Genomic DNA, 13,595 nt, shown 5'->3' with positions numbered 1-13,595 from the left:
CTCTTGGAATGCAGGACTGTGACTTGCTCCATGGGGCCTTGTTTCCTCATCAGGATGTTAATGAGACCAAGTCACTGTAGTTGTGCATCCCCAGGACTACAGCTTCCATCCCCTAAAAGCCAAATATAATCTTAAGACTAATTGGTCAGATCAGGAAATTCAGCAAATAGATTTTCTGCTGGTTGGAAGATTTCTGTCTCATCTGACACCCCCACCCCCGACCATACACACACTTTCTAAGCAAGAAAGCAGCTCTCCAGGGCACATCTCAGAATAGCCAATAATTCATATAAAATTCAAAAGTATGGTAAGTTGTATTCCTCCCAGTCCCCATCACCCAGTGCAGAGCTTCTCATAGAGGGGGCTTCAAGAGTATTTGGTGAATGAATGAACAAATGAATGAACAAACCACGTGTGTCTTGCCTGAAATAATATCCCCATACCAATAGCAGAGCTTGACACAGCAACTATGCCAACGGGTAGACGGATGGTGCATAGGACACCTCCTCTGTGCCCTTCAGACCTGCTCTCCTTCCCCTCAACCCTACCCTGTGTCCAGAAGTTGACCAGAAGGGGCAGCACTGACAGGCTCCAGTGCCCTTTGGCTTCTGGTTGGGTGAACCCAAAGGGGAGCCAAGCAGGAGTTAGGAGAGAGGCAGCCAGGGAGGGAGGAGGGAAGAGGAAAGCCATGGTACTTATTCCTGGGTGTGCTCTCTCTCTGTGGTGCCTCAGCCTGGCCACTTCCCTTGATGATAGGCTTGGCTCCTGCTGGGCAGCCCTCTCTGCCTCCTTCCTCCACTTCAGCCCTTCAGGTTCTGGGAGACACTGGTTCTGCTGTTTCTGATTCTAGGGCACTGGAAGGATCCTGTGTGGTTTCCTTGCACACCACCTGCCTCCTCATCTTGTTTTAAATGATCCCATATAAAGCTCATTTTTAACTATCCTAATTTAAGTGTGGATCCTATCTTCTGCAGATGGGTAACCGGATAACTGGGTGAATGGTTGGAAGAAGCAGGTCTAGTGTAGTGGTTAAGAACCCAAGTTTTGTAGCCTGGATTTGCATCCTAGCTCCACCACAATTAGATGTATGAACTTGGACAAGTTTTAGTAATGTCTCCAAGATTTCGTTTTCTCAACTCTAAAATGGGAATTAAAATAGTAACTTCCAGGGCTGTTGTGATAATAAATGCAGAGCTGAGCATCTTGCTTGGCACACGGTAAGTGCTCAATAAATGGTTGCTGTTGCTTCTGTGGCTGGCTGACCAGATGGTAAAAGGAAGGCCCATGGTGTATCCCCCATGAGCCACCTGAAGTGCGTGAACAAGGAGATCAATCCAGGTCATGGTGTAAAATATCTCTGCCTTGTCCCCCCACAAGCATTGCTGCGGTGGGTGGTTACCCAGGGTGGGCAGATAGAGAGTTCTAGCTGTCTCCTGCTGGGGGTCCCCATGATTTGGTCTTCTCATCCTAGAGTGGAAATGTGGGGAACATGGCTGATCACTCTCTGACAAAAGTGACCCTAACAGACTACACTGCTCAGCCCCCTAGTAAGCTTCCAAGTCTGACCTTTCAGAAGGCCAGGAAATAAAGGCCAAGAGGTCACAGGCCTTTCTGTGGAGGCATTCCAGGTCAGGAGCTCCCAGTGAGACCTCCCTTTAGAGGCCTGAGCCCAGGAAGGGAGGACTCATGGTGTCACCAAGGGCAGCCTGGTCGTCCTACCCACTCGCTGGGTGCCCTCATGCTGCCGAATTCCCCCGTGCAGCCGCACATACCCACTCCCCCGATGGTCAGTGGCGGTTCACTGCAGCCTCTGAGCCAAGGGCCATCCCAGGCTCTGGAAGCATGGACGGGGCAGAAGTAGACCCAGTCTTGCTTGTTCATACCACATATCCAGAGGTGCTCACAGCAGGAAGGTGGTTGAGTTCAAGTTCTCACTTCACAGCATAGACAGTGGGGTCCAGAGAAGACAGTGACCTGCCCAAAGCCACCCAGAGCTTGAGAGCACAGCTTGTTCCAGCCTGGCTTTCCCAACCACCAGGCCAGTGTCTTTCCACCTCCTGAGTCAGCACAAACCGTGGCTTGAGGCCAGGGAACTGGGGCACTTTGGAAACTGACTTGAGTTCAAGGTGCAGCCCCCTCCTGACTTGCTGGGCGTCTTTGGCAAGTCACCAATCTCTCTTAGCCTCAATTAAAATAACTTGGAAATTAAAATAACTCCCTCCTTGCAAGGTTCTTGTGAGAATGAAGAGAGAACATCTTCATTGTGCCCGGCATACGGTAGGCCTGAACGTGCAGTAGGTTAACCCATAAGGAATCGCCAGTTTTCAAGTCACGGTCTCACCTCATTATCTTTTTCATTACCATGACCATCATTAACTAAGTGCTCTTGGACATACTACTTTGTCTCTAAGTCTCCTCATCCAAAGCAAGAGAAATGATGGGCCAAGCAGCCCGTGTAAGACCTGGCACAAGCAGATGCTCAATAATCCTAGGTCCCCTCTCCATCCCCTCCTCATATAGTCATTTCTTTATTGGCTGCCACGGGTTGCGGGTTGCGGCGGGGGTGGGGGTGGGGCTCTCTTTTTCTGATGGTCACAGCCCAGGAGGCACAAAAACAGTGACCAAGAGAAGAGAGAATAAGGAGCTGGTTTTAAAATCATCTTCTCAGAGAAGTTTTAAAAGTTAAAAAAAAACAAAACCACATGTTTTTAAAAACCTGGCACACAGCAACACTGTCGGTCATGCCCAAGGCTTCCCCTGGGCCCTGGGGCAGGAGGCCAGGGCCCTGCTGATAGGCTGCTCCTTCTCCACTCTCCCCTGCCAGCACTGTCCCAGAACCTGAGCAGGAGTCAACAGGAAAATCAATTCTGTGTGTTCTGGGTCACAGATGAGCAAATGCCAGAATGTTCTTTTGGCAGCTGGATGCTACCTGGAGCCACAGTGGAGCAGAATATTCCAGATCTGGGAAAGCCCTGACGTCTCTGAGTCCAGCCTCCTGCCTAGATGGGCAGCTGTCACACCTAGCTCTCCAAGGATAGAAATGTTATCCCACCCCTAATTCCCCCTGTAGGGTTCCCTTCCTTTTGTCCTCCTCTGCCTTTCCTTCCTTTATCCGTCCATCTCATGGCCCCGCAGCATCTTCCTGCTCTCACAGGGGGCCCACTCAGGAGTCATACAGGGAAGAACACAATGCCCCTGCCCGCTTCTTCCTCACTGGACTCTCGTTATCTATTTAGCATCTAACTCTTCCACCAGCCTGGACCCAGGAGAAACTGAACCCAGGTGAGTCTGGACACAGGCGGCCCAGGGCACATGGGAAGCACTCCAAATATAGTAGCTCCCCTGTCCCTTATCTAACAGAGGATACACGCCAAGACCCCCAGGGGATGTCTGAAACTGCCGATAGTACCAAACCTAGACACAAGCATTGTGAAACCTCCACGATTGATCTAATAACCAAGATGGCTAGTAAGTGACAAGCAGGCAGCTTACACAGGGTGGCTATGCTGAGCCAAAGCATGATTCACAATCTGGGTGGGACAGAGAATAGTGCAAGATTTCACCATGCTCTCAGCACAAAATTTAAAAACGTATAAATTGTCTCTTTCTGAAACTTTCTACTTAATATTTGAGAACCTACACAGGTAACTGAGACCATGGAACACAAAACCACGGAGAAGGGAGACTGCTACAGTTGTTTAATGTTAAGTGAATGAATAGCTGGGCTCTGGGGGAACATTTTTGGTGAGAAGATGCCGGCTGCTTTGAAGGGAGTCTGTTCCCCTGAAGGGAACAGGCCGGAGGTGGTGGGCCCAAGCCCAGGCAGGCACAGCTGGTCCCCAGGCCTCCTAATGCTGGAGGTGTCATCCCCTAAGAGGCCACTGCTACTCAGAAGCTTCCCATAATTCTCCTCACCAGGAGTGGGGGATCCCCAAGCCTGGAAATTCCCAGTAGGTTCATCCCACTCCACCCTACGGCACCACGGGCCTGGTCATTCTCAACACAATTTCTTGGAAGGAAAAATTGGCTCAAAATCAAAAGTTCTGGAATTCACTACAGGAAGTGGCTATATGAATAAGAGGAAAGGTTTCTGATTAAAGAGTCAAGAATTCTGGGTTTCGATTCCCACTTTAGAAAACATGGGCATGGATTGGGTCCTGGGTTCAACTCCAGCTCTGCTGGTAAGCCAGATACTTCACTGAGCCCTCATTTCCTCTTTTGAAAAGGGATTACAATATCTGCCTAGCAGGTTCTTGTGGGGATTACAGAGGAAGCAGCTGGGGCAATAGTCAGCGGGCATGCAAAGATTTTCACTTACTTCTTGGTGAGTAAGCTGCTATCCCCTGAGGGCCCCTAGCCCAGCAGGATTCACAAAAGGTTAACATCTAGTCCAGTAGGGGACTCCAGCATCCTGGGGACCCTTTTGATTGGTGGGGCCCAAATTGAACTAAATGGGTAAGAATAAAATGCTCTGTAAACTGCAAAGTGCCCTGACCTCCACATTCGCACCTCCAGCTCAGATCTACCTCCTGAATATGGATATTCGCCCTGTTTCCAGGACCTTCCACATGGATGTCTTGCTCACCACTATCAAATTGAGCTGTTTGTCCTGTTAAACTCATCAAAGGAATTGGCTCCGCCTCTGCCCAGTTTCTCCAGGAAGGAGCCTTCAGTCTCCCAAGACTCTTTCATACCCAGTCTCTCCCCTGTTCAGCAGTTCTGTTTTTCCTCTAAGTTCACAGACCCATCCCTCCTTCCTGGCCCTACCTGCCTCATTCCCTCATCATTTCTCTGCTAAGTTGTAACAACCACCTCCACGCTGACCCTTGGGCACCAATGTATCCTTCCATTTTATTCTCATACTGTGGGCAGAACCACTTTCCAAAAGCAAGGGCTTTCTCATTGAACCCCCAATGAAACATCACCATCACCCATCATTGACATCCATCAATGATGGTTGATGCAGGGAAGTAGACCTTCTGGAATGTTCATTGCATGATGTGAAGAACAACTCCCCATTGCCTCCAAGATAAATCGTGAATGTCTGGTGAGTACAGAGGGTCTTTGTGATCTGCCCCAAATGTCCTCTTCGTTCCACTTTCATTTCTCCCTTCCCTCTACTTGCTCCCAATGTTCTAACCATATTGTGCTTCTTGCAGTTTCCCAGGCTCAACATGCTATTTCACACCTCTTTGCTTTTGCACATGTTATTTCATCTGCCTGGAATGCCTCGAAATGGAAAAGAGAAATCCTATTCTCCCAGCCAATTCCTACTCCTGCTAAGCTCTGCCTCCCCTGGGAAACCTTCTATTCATTCCTCCAAAGCTGATGCTTCCTGAGCCCTGGGCATAGCTGCTGGGTGCTGATCTGCCCTTAGGGACAGACCCCCAGCTTCATCTTGGCTCAGATGCACAGGGCCTGGCTACTCGGTGACTTGGATTCATTTTGTGCTGGAGTGGGATGTCTTGGGCAGCAGCTGCCAAGGAGAAGAAACTTCAAGTGAGATTTGGAAGCACGAGAGTACCCAGCCTGTCTGGGGGAGGCTGCACGGCGTCTCGTATTGCTCATCCTGACGGTGGTTGTCATCCTTCTCCCCCTCATCACTACCATCATCATCATCACCCAGTCATCAGGGTCTTGCTTTCAGGATGCTGACCACATGCAAGGCTCAAGGCCATGAGTTTGACGGCAGGCCTCCCTATAATCTTTATTTTATCTTCAATATTAGTAACTCCCCCAAGTTGGTACTGTAAGTATCACTATTTTATAGATATGGAAATTGAGGTTCAGGAAGGCTAAGAGCTCTGCCCAAGGTCACTCATCTGGTTAGTGATGGGGCTAGCTAATCCAGGGATGCTCTCATTCACCATATTAGTGGGCAGCTGGCCACACTGATCTCATCCCTTCTGAGTCCCTCCCACCCCATCACTGTCTGCGGAACTCCTTTCCTAAGTGAACAGACTTTCCACTGAGATGTTGGGTGGGCCCAGCTGGAGCAACCATGAGACCTGGGAGGGTACTTGGGAGGGGGGAAAGAGGACATTCAGATCCCTGTGTACCCTTCTAGATCTCAACAACATGGTGTTTGATTTATCTATGGCTACTGTGGTTGCTGTGCATTGCTTGGGGATTTTGTTCCCTCCTCTTGTCTGCAAATAGAGAACACAGAGTCCCAAAGTGGAAGAGGCCCAGCCACAGTCACTCTGTGTGTTGGGGTGGGAGGGGAGCAGCTAGGGGTAGCCTGGACTCTGGGATCCAGGCCTGAGTAACTGTGATTACAGGCACATGCCACCACACCCGGCTTAGACTGGTTTTAATCAAGCCTCAAGTGTACTAACCATGTGAAGTTTGGGGAGATCTATGATTGCTCTGGGCCTTAGTCTTCTCATCTACAAAATGGGATTCTAATTATTTTCGGCAGGATTGTCATGAGGACCCAATGAGACAGACACTGAGGGTATCTGATGAGGAAAGAGGGTCTGGTGCCCAAAAGGGGCCATATGGCAGATGGGATTATTATTGAGTCTGGGGTCAGATAGAGCTAGTGGATTTGTCCATGGCTCTCCAGTCCTCACAGGACAAGGCTGAGTCCTCCTCATCCCTGGAGCTCAGCATAAGGCCAGGCCAGGCTGCCCATGCCTAGGGTCTATTGAAATGCATGGAGGCTGTGCAGGCAGAACTGGCCCCGTGGCTGGATCATGCAAGAAGAAAGGCATAGTGTGAGGGAGCCCTTTATACTAGAATTCTCGGGAGGTAGAAGGAAGCTGTAGGAAATGGGTAATTCCTTGGAGACATTCCAGGATAATTTGAGCAGTGATGTGATTGCCAAGAATTATTTGGATCTGTCAAATCAATGAGGCTCAGAAGAATGTCTAAATTGGAAGCGACTTAGAGGCCCTCAAGAGCAACATTCTCCACACATAGAAGGGGAGACTGAGACCTGAAAAGGGAACGGACCGCCCAAGGTGGACAGTGCCAAATCTAGGGTGAGGAGCAGGCCTCCTGCCTCTGCAGAGAAGGGACTGGTGCACTTATAACCATTTTTCAAAAACAGAAAAAACGAGGCCTAGGAGAGGCAAAAACTTGGTGAGGCCACCAGGTGGGTCTATGATGAGCCAGAAACTCATGGCTTCAGGATTCCCCCAGGGCCTCCTGAGCTGAAGTGTATCTGGCTAGTGGAATAGGACCAGAGCCTAACCCAGCCCTAGCAAGGTGGGATGAATCCTTCCTGGGCCAACTGGGCAGTGTCTTCTGGCTAAAAATGTCACCACCTACTGTCCTGCCTCTGCTTCATCTGCCAAAATACCAGCTCTGGAAGGAGAGGTCTGTGAGGCCCGGATGACCACCAGTCTGAGGAGGCAATGGGCTCAGAAAGGGGGCAGTGGCTGCTCCAATATCCCACAGCCAGCCTAGCTGGGCCCAGCCTGGCCCCCACGCTAGGTGAGTGACAGACAGGAAGGCAGAAACAGAGACACTAACTCAGAGGGCATGTGCTTACCTGGCAGAGTGGGAGCAATCACGGAAAAACATCTGCATCTACTTGGTAAATAGCTGGCAGCACCTGGCAGCCCCAGCCCTCACCTGAGGGGAAACGTCTGAGGACTAGGAGCAACACAGCCTGGATTTGCACGTATCGAGCTGTGTTCCATCACCCCCAGCCAGCACCCACCTTCCCAGTCCCTGTACTCATTGGCCACGCCCTCCAGCATCAAATTCCAGGAGACACTGCCCAATGGCCCCAGGAAGCCCCAGCATGATCTCTCACTCCTTCGTGAGTGAGCCTTCCTATAAGTGCTTCTCTCCCTGGACTGCTGTCCCCCCTAACTCTTACCTCTAATTCAGCAATGGCTCCTTTGAGAGGCTCCCCAGGCCTCCCATGTAGCCCTCCTACAGCCTGAAGCCAATGACTCTCCCAGCCGGCTGCCTCCTTCCCTCTGTCACAGTGCAGATCCCACCAGCAGCCACCGCCTGAGTCCACATTGGCCTCCTGCACCAGATGGAAGCCTCTAGAAGGTAGAGGCAACATCCCCAACTGCAGCAGAGGGCTGACTATAAAGAATCCATAACTTCCTCCTCCCTGCCTTTTTTTTTTTTTTTTTTTGGTACCAGGGATTGAACTCAGGAGCACCTGACCACTGAGCCACACCCCCATCCCTATTTTGTATTTTATTTGGAGACAGGGTCTCACTGAGTTGCTTAGCACCTCGCTTTTGCTGAGGCTGGCTTTGCACTTGTGATCCTCCTACTTCAGCCTCCAGAACCACTGGGATTACAGGCATGCACCACCATGCCTGGCCCTCCCTCCTCATTCTTCTTTCCTCTTTCCTTCCCTCCTGAACACCTACTATGTGTCAGGCACTATTCCAGGTGAAGGAGATGGAGCAATGAACAACACAAAACCCTGAAACATGATTGTCATTCTCTGTGCGTGTGCATGGAGGGGGGCGGGGGCTGGTGAAAAATAAAATAGATCAAATAAGTTCGGATGGTGACAGATACTAGAAAGAAACTAAAAGAACGTTTGTTGAGCTGGAAACTGCAGACGGGGAGGCGAGTTTCAAAGGGGTGCAGTGGGCTGGGGGAGTCTCTTACCTTCTCTCTCAGGGGCTGCCAGGCATTGGGAAGGGAGACATGTGGGAGGGAAGTCTTGGGCCCTCTGGAAGTGCCAGACGTCTCTCCACCCACAGGCACACTTCCTGGCTCTCCAGGAATCTGATTCAGTGACAGTTCTGAAGCAGCTAGTTTTCAAACAGTCACAATAGATGCCATTTATCAAGGGCCTTGAGGGGGGGTGAGGGGGATGGCCTTCTGTAGCACTGAACCTTCAAGTGCCTGGCCCATGGAGGCGGGCATGATTAGCCCCTATGGAAGGGGGGCCCAGGGTCACACAGCCATTTCCTGGGCCAGCTGGGATTTGAACGTGGGTCTGGTGACTCTTGGGTCCTGTGCTTCCTCTCACACCCACAGCCTCCCAGTGTCAGAGAAAGTCAGTCGTCTGGTGGTAGAAAGAGCCAGGGATGGAGAACAGGCTGAAAGAGCAGTCTGGAGAGTGAAGTCTCCTGACCCCAGCACAGGTCTGCGAGGGGGAATCCCTCAGCTCCTCTGGGCCTCAGTTTCTCTAAGCACCAGGGGGAGCCCTGAGCCCAGCCCAGCTGAGATGGTTGCTTTGAGCATCAGATGAAAGGCAGAGGGCAAGTATTCTGGAATATACCACAGCCCAACAGCCAGCCCCTGAGACCACCCCAAGACCACCTCTGCCACTGCTCTCCAGGTTTTTCCCCCAACCTGGTGCCTAAGCCTATGCCAAGCTGCCAGTCAAGTATGGCAGTTTGGCTACTGAGCTTGGGCAGAGGTGAGAGTCATGAACCTTGCTCGAGGTCAGGGGTGGTGCTGAGGGCAAAGTTGCCAATGTGGGAAGGGAGAGGTAGGGCACCCTGGATTCCTGCTGATGTGGAATGACTCAGTAACATTCCCATTCCCTTCCCCCAGAGCCAGCTGCTCTTCCCCTGCTCCGAGGGGAGGCAAAGCCAGCACTTGCTGAGGGCCTACTGTGTACTCTGTGCCTTCTCAGGCATTGTCTCAATTTATCTGCTCTGGGAAGTGCAGGGAGTGTAAATATCTAGATTGGTGTCGTGTGAGCACATCTGTTTGTCAGGGCTACCACAACAAAGTTCCACCCATGGATGACTTAACACAAATTTGTTACCTCGAAGTTCTGGAAGCTGGAAATCCAAGGTCAAGGTGGCAGCAGAGTTGGTTTCTTGAGGCCTCTCTTGCTGGTTTGGAGACGGCTGTCTTCATATTCACATGGCACTCTCCACGTGTCTGTGTCCAAACTTTCTTTTCATATAAGGACACCAGTCATTTTGGATTAGGGTCCACCCTAATGACCTCATTTTAACTTACATGCCTCTCTAAAGACTCTACCAAATTCAGTCACATTCTATGACCCTGGAGGTTAGGATTTCAACAGATAAAATGGAGGGAGGGGGGCCACAAATTAGCCATAACAATGAGTAAGTGGCAGAGTCTGATGTTGAACTTGAATCTTTCTGACTTAAAAATCTGCCCCTTTTCTGACATAACACATTACATTTCTCCCCTTCCCCTGAACCCAAACATTTGTCATTCACCTGCCACAGGGGAAGCCACCACAGTCTGAACCTCTACTCCATGCCAGGTATTTTACCCCTTATTTCACTTAATACAACTCAGTGAGGTGAAGAACCTTGAAGAAGAAACTAAATCTCAGTGAAGGGAGTAGCCCAAGTGCACACAGTGAGTCAGCGGCCATGGAAGGACATGAACTTGAGTGTGTCTGGCCTTTTCCCTCCACCGCCTCGTGTCTCCTCCTGCGGTGACAGTCATATTGCCTGACCAGGCTACAGAGACACAGCAGCATGATGACATGGCCAAATGGACGTTGGCACCTTGGGCTGGATCAAAGAGCTGCCAGGCATTAGCCATTTAATTTCTGGAATGGCCAGACCAAATGGGGAGCTCTGGGGGAGGCAGAAGGATGTGGCTTTTCCCCAGTAAGGCAGTTGTGATGTGCACTGTCTGAACAGCGCCCTCTTCTCTATCACCAGTCACTCCTTCAGGGTTTAAGGCTTTTGTCAAAAGCCAGAATTTGTAGATGGAAAGACAAAGACTGACAGAAACTTCTGACCTAGGAGGAACTTGGCAAGAAGGGGTGTCCTTCCTTAAAAAGTGAACCCTTGTTCTCTTTTCTGAGCAAAGGAGGCAAGTTGGAAGGGGCCTGCGAAACACACTGTCCAAGCTCTTCACTGGACATTAGGGAAACTCATCCTGGGGCCAGAGATTTTCCCAGGTCTGTGCAGTGAGACCAGAGCCAGGACTGGACTCCCTGGCTCCAGCCTCCCTACCCTCCTCGGCTCAAGTACCCCAGGCACACCACCATTGCCTACTTGTTGCCTCATCCCATGAACATTACATGTGACTTCAACCTCCTCTTAGTCTGCTGATGTCCTCTGGAGATAAGCAGTTCAGCACGGGTCACCATAGTTCCCCCAGAGTGCTCTGACCTGGGTGAAACTGGAAGCCATCCCTTGGTCTACGTGTTGTCCAAGGCCAGGTCAGCTCACCATGCTCTCAACCACAGGGCCTGGCTGGGCCCCTTCCCATGAGTGAGAGAGCAGGGACCACCCAACATAATTGGACCTCCCTCCATCCTGAGCCCCATGTAAGTGAAGCAGTTAAGAGCATAGCTCTGAAGCCAAAATGCCTAGATTCAAGTCCTTTTGCCACCACATACTAGCTCTGTGAATTGAAAAAGTTATTTAATGTCTCTATGCCTCAGTTTCCCTCTCTGTAAAATGGGAGTGATAACAGCAGAAAATTCCACATGGAATTGCAATGTCTGAGTGAGTTGAGACCAGAGCTATGTCTGGTATATTATGATCTTCAGTTAAATTATTAATTATGTCTTATTTACTGGGGCCACTGTCACAGGTGTCAATAGCCCAGAAACTAACTTTGCGTCTCAGCTCTGCCTCTCTTACCATGTGGCCTTGGACAACCACTACCCCTCTCTGAGCTCCAGTCTGCAAGATGGGGGCAGGAGCACCACCTCCCAGGTGGCCATAGGATGCACACTGGGAAGGACTCCAAGGATGTTCCATTCCTGTGACAACCACTAGAAATGAAGATGAAAGCACATGTGTAGACAAGTGTCCTTTCTCCTTTTCGGAGTGACAGGACCTGTCCTGCAGCTCCAAGAGCAGGACATAGAATGGCTGGGGTGAGAGAAGGAGCCTTGGCATGGCCCTGGGCAGTTTATTGACCTGGCCACTCACTGTGGGCTGAAGCCCCCCTCCTTTGCAAAATCATCCCTGTAATGTCTGTGCTGACAGTACAAAGCCCTAGCTGATGAACTTTCTTCACCCACCTGGCAGAGCTCCTGAGTTCAGTCACGCAATGGCCTAGGGCACACAGCCTTATGCAACTGTGCACCTGCCCTTCCCTTTCACCCTCTCCTCTCCCTCCTCCCTCAGCTACTCCTCCTTCACATGCCATTCCCAGCTCTCAGCGTCCTACCTCCTCAAATTTAGGCCAGTCTGCTTCCCCCCCTCAGGCCTGGATTTAGGGATAGAACGTGACCTCCCAGCACCCAGGTCTTTATCTGGAGACCCTAGGATACCAACCACTGGGGCTAAAGGGACAGGCCATTGCAAGCAGTGGAAACAGCCCAAACAAGACCGAGAGGATGGAGAGCACTGCAGGGTTTGGGGTCCTGTCCTCCAGTAGGGGACGGCTGGCTGGGTCTGGGAATGGGCAATGTAAAGGGAAGTGAGGTTGGATGGGCAGACAGGTCCTCACGTGCTGGCCCTCAACAACGTGGAGGGGTTGAGGCTGGTAGTAGTGCCAGGCAAAGCCCTGATGATCAGAGCTTTCTCTGGGACCAGGACCCACACAGAGGGTCCAGCATGGCCCCATATGGGGAGTGGCACAGAAGATCTCTCAGCAGAGGCAGAGGACATGCAGGTGTGAATGGGTAGGGGCCCTCAGGTCCAGTCATCCAAGGTGAAATCCTTCATTTGCCACTTATATACAACCTTAGTCAAAGCACTTCCCCCACTCTGAGCCTCAGTTTCCCCACTTACAAAATCAGACTACTGATTGCATCGGCTTTGATGTTGTCGGTCGTGACATTTTGCATGGTTCCTGGCTCACAGTAGGAACTCAGTAATTATAGGTCTCTTTCTTCATCCCCCACTCATTCCCCCCAAGTCCCAGCTTGGAGGGCAGCTGTATGCACCAAGTCAGCGCTGCTATTCAACAAGGTATACTGAACACCAGCCTCTGTAATTTTTATTGAAAAGGATTATTATTATTCATAATATAAACACTGAGCAACTACCATGTGTCCAGAATTGTGCATATCACTTTCCATAAGTTGTAAGGTAAGCATTTTCTTCATTTTATAGAAAAGGAAATAGAGACTTTTAAGAGCTTTTTAGGAAGTGGTAGAGCCAAGCCTGCCACCCTGGCCTGGGTAGCTAAGCATAGCCCCACCTCCTCTTCCCCACCATAGTTTTTGGTCCACCTGTTTTCCCATCAACTTCTCTGCTCCATGCACTTCCCAGCATGTGATGAGGATGAAGGATTAAGGGGGGCAATATGGCATCTCAGAAATCAGAGTTTGGGATTCAAGTCCCTGTCCTTCCATTTGTGAGATGAGTGACTTTGAAGATTTAAGAAGGAGCCTGACCAGGAGCCCAAGGAGGAAGATTCTAGATTGCCTCTCTTCCCAACACCCTATGTGACCCTGGACAAGCCCTACCCTCTCTGATCCTGTTTCCCCATCTGTAAAATCCAGCTCTCGAAGGCAGTTCAGTCTGTCTTGATTGTGGAGAGGCTCTCCTGAAGATTCCTTTCTCTGGTCCCAGGCTCTCACCCTAATCACTGATGCATGCCAGGCCAAAGCAGAGGAAAATAGGACTCAGGAAAATAGGCCCCACAGCTCAATTAGGTCAGGTTAAATAGCCTAACCAAGGTCTTTCATTCAGAGCCCCAGACAGTTGTTGGTTTCAAAGAGACACAGTTCAAACATCACCCAACCCCCATCCCAGCAC

The 13,595-nt window shown here is 50.6% G+C and overlaps 2 long non-coding RNA genes across 7 annotated transcripts in view; one reads left to right on the top strand and one right to left on the bottom strand.

The window, feature by feature from the left end:
- Positions 1-9,987, bottom strand: part of LOC107135494 — a 39,892-nt gene extending 29,905 nt beyond the window's left edge. For 4 of the 6 annotated variants that reach the window (XR_007342253.1, XR_007342260.1, XR_007342252.1 and 1 more), the window contains exon 1: positions 1,773-2,275. This is a non-coding gene — a long non-coding RNA (uncharacterized LOC107135494). Of the gene's footprint in view, positions 1-1,772; positions 2,276-9,706 lie in introns of those variants that run through there. The other 2 variants (XR_007342259.1, XR_007342254.1) reach the window with 2 other exon arrangements.
- On the top strand, positions 2,575-6,093 carry LOC107135493. Its single transcript, XR_007342261.1, has 4 exons — positions 2,575-3,282; positions 3,361-3,468; positions 3,645-5,047; positions 5,160-6,093. It is a non-coding gene; the product is annotated as an uncharacterized LOC107135493 (long non-coding RNA).
- Positions 9,988-13,595: the final 3,608 nt, after the last annotated feature.

Source organism: Marmota marmota, unplaced genomic scaffold (genome assembly GCF_001458135.2).
Source record: "Marmota marmota marmota unplaced genomic scaffold, marMar, whole genome shotgun sequence".
NCBI classification, from domain to species: Eukaryota; Metazoa; Chordata; class Mammalia; order Rodentia; family Sciuridae; genus Marmota; species Marmota marmota.
Note: the sequence above shows the minus strand (reverse complement) of the source record. Positions and strands in the feature narration are given on the sequence as shown.